This window comes from Myodes glareolus, chromosome 11 (assembly GCF_982192425.1).
Source record: "Myodes glareolus chromosome 11, mMyoGla1.1, whole genome shotgun sequence".
NCBI classification, from domain to species: domain Eukaryota; kingdom Metazoa; phylum Chordata; class Mammalia; order Rodentia; family Cricetidae; genus Myodes; species Myodes glareolus.
In genome coordinates this window covers 6,781,580-6,789,699 of record NC_142036.1, presented here as the reverse complement: position 1 = coordinate 6,789,699, position 8,120 = coordinate 6,781,580, and the positions used below count along the sequence as shown (strand labels likewise).

At 38.5% G+C, this 8,120-nt stretch overlaps 1 pseudogene; it reads left to right on the top strand.

The window, feature by feature from the left end:
• The first annotated feature begins 6,056 nt into the window (after positions 1-6,056).
• LOC148120324 (immunoglobulin heavy variable 1-84 pseudogene) lies at positions 6,057-6,511 on the top strand (annotated as a pseudogene).
• The last annotated feature ends 1,609 nt before the right edge of the window (positions 6,512-8,120 follow it).

Sequence of the window (8,120 nt, the reverse complement as noted above, 5' to 3'; positions counted from 1 at the left end):
TTCTGCATTGAAACCATCTGGTCCTGGCTTTTTTTGGTAGGGAGATTTTTGATAACAGCTTCTAATTCTTCTCAACTAACAGGTCTATTTAGATTGTTTACTTGTTCTTGGTTCAACTTTGGTATATGATACTTATCTAAAAAATGTCCATTTCTTTTACATTTTCCAATTTTGTGTCATACAGGCTTTTGTAGTAAGATCTAATGGTTCTCTGAATTTCCTCTGTGTTTGTGGTTATGTCCCCCTTTTATTTCTGATCTTATTAATTTGCGTGTTCTCCCTGTGCCGTTTGATTAGTTTGGATAGGGGCTTTTCGATCTTGTTGATTTTCTCCAAGAACCAGCTTTTTTTTCACTGATTTTTTGGATTTTTTTCTGTGTTTCTATTTTGTTGATTTCAGCCCTCAGTCTGATTACTTCCAGTCTTCTGCTCCTCCTGGGTGAATCTGCTTCCTTTTTCTAGAGCTTTCAGGTGTGCTGTTAACTCTTCAATATGTGGTTTCTCCATTTTCTTTAATTGGGCACTTAGTGCTATGAACTTTCCTCTTAGCACTGCTTTCATAGTGTTCCATAGGTTTGAGTATGTTGTGTCTTTATTTTCATTAAATTCAAGGAAGACTTTAATTTCTTTAAGGTTTATTTCGTTAAGTTATTGAAGATAGTGCTGAATAAACAACAATGTATTTACATTTCTGAGAAGTGTTCCCTTTAGGTAATTTCAGTAAGTAGTTTTTTTCTATCTTCTGGAATGACAATATTGATGGAAGTATCTGAAAGGAGGTTGTGAATTCTCAAAACTTAGCAGACTTTGAAATTTCCAGACACCACCATCATCATCACGATCTCCTTCTGTGCATCAATCTGATAACCATATTACAAAGTAGAACAACTGCCTCAGGCCAGAAATCTTTTGTGAGCTTGGGTCCTGATGTAACACCCAAAGCATCTGCAGAGCTGAGGGAAGGTGAGTGGGATGTATTTCTTCAGATAGGAATAAAATTAGAGCTCAGTATCATGTGATTTGACCCAAGTGTGCTGCCTTCAACTTCTCCAGCTAGAGTAGGTCCTTATCTAAGATGTTCATTGCTCATGAATATGCAAATTACCTGAATATTATGGTAAATGCCGGGATGTCCACACCCCAGACGAACATATAATCCTTGTCCTCTCTATGGTCACTGAGCACACAGGTCCTCACCATGGATGGAGCTGGATTGTTCTATTCCTCATGTCACAACTACCGGTAAGGGGCATTCCAGTTCCAAACCTTCAGAAGGAACAGGAACTGAAGAGACAATGACACCTAAAATGCCTTTCCTCCACAGCTGTCCACTCCCAGGCCCAGCTGCAGCAGTCTGGACCTGAGCTGGAAAAACCTGGGGCCCCAGTGAGTCGTCCTGTAAGACTTCTGGCTATACTTTCACTGACTACTTTATTACCTGGGAGAAGCAGAGGAATGCACAAGGCCTGGAGGGGATTAGATGAATTGATCGTCAAGATGGTTAAACTAAATATGCTCAGAAGTTCCAGGGACAGAACACGCTGACTGCAGACACATCCTCTAGTACAGCCTACATAGAGCTCAGTAGCAGCAGACTCTGCAGTCTATTACTGTGTGAGACACTGTGTTACATCCACATCCTGAATGTGTCAGAAGCACAGGAGTAGCAGGAAGCAGTTGTGGGACAGAGATGACAGAGAATATTAGACTGGAGACTTGCTCATAAATAATCATCTGAGTGTCCATTTTCTGCCTCATCCTCATAGTACTTTAGTTTTCTAAATTTCTTCATATTACAAACATAAATAATATTATGCTGATTGAACAAGTTCTCATTATATCATACTGTGACAATCTCTTCACCAATAACCATCTCCATTGACAAGTATGTTCCTTAATAAAATAACAAAAACTGAAAGCTGGGATTATGCTTTATGACAAAATACCTCTGGATTATTAAAAACTGGGCCCTTTGTCAGGGTAACTTTCAATAAAATAAATACAAATTTGGCAAATAAGGGGTCAATAAATAAAGTGTAGCTAAACAAAAACATTTTCATGATCTTAAATGTTACTTAACATCATATGTATAGTTAAGTCTGGCTTTGTAGTCCAGCAGAAGTCCAGTGTCTTAGAATGCAAGCTATGTATAGAAATGCACAGCCACATGAGTGTAATTTCTGCAAATTTGTTTTACTAAAGTACATTTCACAAAAATCATTAAGCCAATCAATGCACTTTCTAATTTAGGTGTGATCTGAGATCATACATTACTCCTTGGTCTCATATTTACTTCCTTCATGGTCTCAGAAACCTGTCCTACAGTCTCAAGTATTAACAGAATGTGAACCTATACTGATACAGCACCAACTCTCACAGGCCATTGGATTCCTGCTGGTCATCTTTCCTGTGTAGTGTATTTTTATTTTGTCCAGGTGGAGTGCTTGTAGACATCCATCATCTGTTGAGGTGTGTATCAACTTCATCATCAGTGATGACTGCTACAGATAGACCTCTCAAAACCTAAAGAAAGGAGTGGGTTTTGTGGAGATGTGGAAAATGGCTATGTGCAGCTCACCATTCATCCTTGAATCATCTATTCAACATCACCTTAGAACACTGAAGACAGATGTCAGAGTCATAGTTTGGGCATGGTGTGTGAACTCATATATAAACTTGTATTAGCCGATTCTTCACACCAGTAGGTGGCACTGTAGGTCCATCCACCAATGCCTGAGAAATAAAAGACAGCAGAAACTGATAAGGAAGTTGTGCACTGACTGATTTCCTCTGTGGATTCCATTGCCAACATCATTATATTCAGAGACTGTAGAGTAGTTGAAATGTGAGATCCCTGTGGTGCTACAATACTTGAGAGCTTCTTTGTTTAATACAATCAATATGTGACGTCAAATTGTAAAATATGAGCTAAATTGAAATTAGTCTATTGCCACTGGATAGGAAACTAGGTCATGAACCACTCATTATTATAGGTTAAGAGTATTTGGGCCTCAGGATCATGGGAAATATTTTGGGGAAAATTGTCCCCAAACACACAGATGATATCTCAGGCGTATTCAAAGTTCTGCAGACCACTGGTAATGAATGGATGACGGCAGTTTCCAGTGTTCTATGCTAGTGTCTGTTGGGGGCAGGATGGTCAATGCATCTTCACAGCATCACTGTTATGGTTGACTCTGAGGAGAACCAGGTGGCCCATCAACCATTTACATGTGGGTCACATTAACAAACATGGATGTGATGACATTGTTCTCAGTGGGATGGCAGAGCTCTGTCTGCAAAAGTGCAATAATGAAACAGGGAATGCATTTCCCCAGACAGGTTTAGGACTTGAAACTCACCATCCCAGTGACTAACACAGAGAACCTTTATTTTTCTCTGTCCAACAGATTCCTGCTTTGATTGAAGGAAAGCTGTTTTTCATGTGTAAATTTCAGAAATTATGTTTTTAAACACATTTATGTTCATCTACCCCACAGTGACACATTAATATTCTCTTGTTCACTATCCCTGAGCACACAGGTTCTTAGCATGGACTGCAGTTAGATCATACTCTACCTACAGGTAAGTATGTTCCCAGAACCGGGTTTGGTGTGAAGCCACAGTATGGGGTTACAAAGGCATTCTTTCCAAATTGTCTACTCTTATATTCACATACAGCAACCTGTGGCTGAACCTAGGAATCCTGGAGGCACATTAAATGTGTCCTACAAGGATATTTACTCATATCTTCCCCACTGGGTATTGTAGAACACTGAACATGGGATTGAAAGGATTAGGTGGAAACTCCTAAGCATTATGAGAACAGCACATGGACAGAAGCTTGAGGACAGAGCTCCTCTGGATGTAGACACAATGCCTGATACTTCCTACATGGAGCTCAGAAGCCTGATATGAGTAGTCTGCCATCTATTACTGTGTAAGTAAGACACAGTGTCATGACCACAGCTGAGCTGTTTCAGAAACTTTGAAGGAGCAGGAGACTGTCTTGGGATGAGAGAACAGGAAAGGGTAACTTAAAGACTTGCTCAAAACTTGTGATTAAGTATTGATGAAATAAATATTTGACAAAAATTAATACTTATTGTGTAAAGAAATTCCTAATCACCATGCATGCAAAAATCAGTTTTAAATTTGTAAAGTTGACCCACATATCCCCCTGCTATTGTCAGTGTCAACACCTGTGTCTGCCATAATTGGGTCAACACTGAAACAGAAATGTTTGATCACATATTAAATAAATGTCTAACTCCTAGGACATTACCAATATTGCTGTTGGGATATTAAAAGTACTGATTCATCAATACAATCCATATTTATGTGTTTTGAGAAATAGATTCAGGGTTTAAGACATCAATATTCTCACAGAGTACCAGGCCTTGCAGTCCTCTCTATCAGCCTCCAGGTAAGAGGTACCAACTAGTGGTTCCTGTTACATGCTGAATACCTGCTTGCTAATTAGAATTGTGACCTGCTCCATAGGAAAGACTTCATCCATGGTGAACTTGTTCAAAAACTCATGACTAGGAATGATATAGCCCAAGTAGACTCTAGTTGTATTACTAATGGTCATGTTGTCTAACTGCCTATAAATATACATGTTTATATATAATAGATTAGTGCTGCTCTCAGTCTTAATCATGGAAGCATCTGTATGCAGTGTTCAATGATCTTTGTAGACATTCATGACTGGTCAAATTGATGAGAATGAATGACTGAGTGAGTACTCAGCCACTGTGAATCCTCTTTGTCAACCTCCTCCCTTCCTAGAACACAGGTAGAGGAAGGACACCCCATGGATCTCTGTAAGCTAAAATGATGTTAGGATTGGAAGAATGCGTAAGAAGTTAGAATCACTTTTTTTTTTAGAAATATGGCCACTTGGCGGTTACTCATGACCTAGTAGATAACACGCACCATATCCATATAGACAGCTTTTATTAGACATACTGAATTATTCATTAATAAAACAAAAGAGATCAATATGTTAGAAGAAAGACCTTTTTTGGGAGATCTTAAGGAGAGCAAGAGCCATATAGTGGCTGAGAATATGATCAAGATATATTGCATTCATAAATGAAAAGTTCAAGGGATGAACAAAATCCTTCTGAAATAGCAATATTCCATATGTTTAGAATTTTCATATAGGTGTATAATGTACACTGTACATATTTAACCTATAAAGTCATTCTAGCATTTTCTCCCCCCCACATCTATTTGCCACTTTTATTTCATTGGACATTTTCAGTTCTATGTCCTTACATATGTGCATTGACAATTATTTCTAACTATATGATATCTAAGGACTACAAATTAAACTCAGAAAATATCTGTTTCTGAGAGGGTCTTAGATTACTTAATAATGTCATCACCAATTGCATTCATTTTACTCAAAGTGATATAAGTTCCTTATACATTACTGATGAATAGACCATGTTTTAAGCATATATATCATGTTTTCTTTATACAGTCATTTGTTCAAAGACATATAGTTTGTTTCTATAATTTATCTACTGTAGACAGTGCTGCAATAACATTTGTGTACAAAAATTTCTGAGACATTTTCACTTTTAATCATTTGTGTAAGTGTTTTAGAATGCAATCTTCTGGAAAACACTTGCTAATGTAATGTATATGAACAAAGACAAGAAGTTCTCTTAATTTACTAGTTTTGAAATCCTTTTCACAACTACTAACTGTAAATCTTTTGTCACAAGAGGAACAGCTGTCTATAGCTCAAGTCACATTGTAAACTGTGAGCTTATGTCTGGATGTTACATCCACAGGTCTACACAAGGCTTGGGGATATAGTATTTGCTTCATTTATGCAGACAGGATTAGAACTGGACTTCGGCATCCTCCTGCCTGACCCAAGGTACCCTACCTCTTTCATCCAAAGCTGTACTAGGACCTTATCTAAGAGGTACACTGTTCAGGAATATACAAATCACATGGTAAATATAGAGATGTCCACTCCCCAGAACAACATATGATCAGTGCCCTCTCCACAGTCACAGAGCACACAGGTCCTTACCATGGAGTGGAGCTCAATCACTCTCTTCCTCATGTCACTAACTACAGGTAAGGGGCATTCCAGTTCCAAATCTGAAGAGGAAACAGGGACTGAGGTGACAATGAAACACAAACTGTTTTTTTCTCTACAGGTGTCCACTCCCAGGTACAGCTGCAGCAGTCTGGGCCTGAGCTTGTGAAGCCTGGGACCTCAGTGAAATTGTCCTGCAGGACCTCTGACAATATCGCTAATTACTATATTTACTGGGTGAAGCAGAGTCCTGGTCAGGGCCTAGAGTGGACTGGAGATATTGATCCTGAAGATGGTAATACTGAATACAATCAGAAGCTCCAGGGAAAAGCCACACTGACTGCAGACAAATCCTCCAACACAGCCTACATGGAGCTCAGAAGCCTGACATCTGAAGACTCTGCGGTCTATTACTGTGCGAGACACCGTGTTGCAACCACATCCTGAGTGTGTCAGAAACCTTGGAGGAGCAGGAAGTTGTCCTGGGACTGAGATGACAGAGACGACTAGCCTGAAGATTTACACAGAAATAATCTTCTGAGTGTCTGTTTTTCTGCCTCCTTCTCTATAAATAAAATGATACTAATTGATCTCCATTTACATGTTTCTCTGTAATAAAACCCTAAGGAAGGGAAAATTGTGTTAATGCGCAGTGACAGAATTATCTCTGGATTCAAAGAGACTTGAAATTTTTGGAGTAGCTTTGAATAATGTATTATATGAATTTTATCAGTAAAGTTTACCTAAAAAGTATATTACCAATCCAGAACTCCTCACACATTTTTAAGTAGCATGAATGTGCGTTTTTTAATTCTACCTCTGTTGTGTAGCAGAATTTCAGTTTCTCAGAAAAAAAGATTTATTTACATCATAATGTACTACCACATAAGTGTAAATCTTATAAGCTGACAAAATATGATTAAATTACATTTCATAGTACTGGTTTATTTACCCAGTGTGTATACATGTCAGTTAATAATGGGTTTGAGATTCTTCATATTAATCTGATCTTAAGTTTACTGCCTTTCTAGATCCAGTACCCGACCTACAGTCTCAGGCTTTTACAGACACTGTCTTACTCTGACATGCCATCATCCTTCATGCTCCTCTGGATATGTTGAAGTCACTCTTGTTCTACAGAGTGATTGGTTTTGGATACCTGGGCCAATAACAAACAACATGGAATCCTGTTTGAATTTAAAATACTGTCTTCATAAAGCTCTCTCCTGTCTCCACCAACAGAAAAGCATTAATGATTAACTGGCAAGTGAATCTCCCAATCCTGTCCTCTGAATTGAATAAGACTCAACAATGTAAGGCATCAGTCAAGTGACTGTAAGTCCTAGATTCAGGCAGTTGTCTGTTGCATGCTTCAGAGCCACTTTGAAGTGCCCAAACCCCTAATACTGCAAACTTAAACACCTTGTACTCCCTACTTTGTAGAGCCACTGTGGAATCTGTGTGACTTCCACAGAGGAAGACAGGAATTGACCTACCCCAGCATCTAGCTATACCACTCTGGAGCATATAACCAAATGACTCTCCATCCTACTAGAGACACTCACTCAAAAATTTTAACTGCTACTATGCAGATAACAGCCAGAAAATGGAAAGAGGCTCTTTACTCCTGTTATCAACTATCCCAGGATCCTTTTTTCTTGAGTAGCCATTCTACTCCCTGCCTTTGATGAGGTTATTTATGATGATCTTTGAATCTCATGGAGATAATGTCACATACTTTCCTATTTCAATTTCTTTCTTCAAAACCTTAAAGTTCCTATCAAATAGATCTTTCATTCCCTTGGTGAGAGTTACCCCAAGATACTTTATGCTATTTGTGGCTATCGTGAAAGGTGATGTTTCTCTGATTTCCCTCTCTGTATCTTTGTTCTTTTTGTATAGAAGGGCAACTGATTTTTTTTGGAGTTGATCTCGTATCCTGCCACAGTACTAAAGGTGTTGATCAGCTGTAGGAGTTATCTGGTAGAGTTTTTGGGGTCACTTATGTACACTATCATATCATCTGCAAATAATGAAATTTGACTTCTTAGTTTCC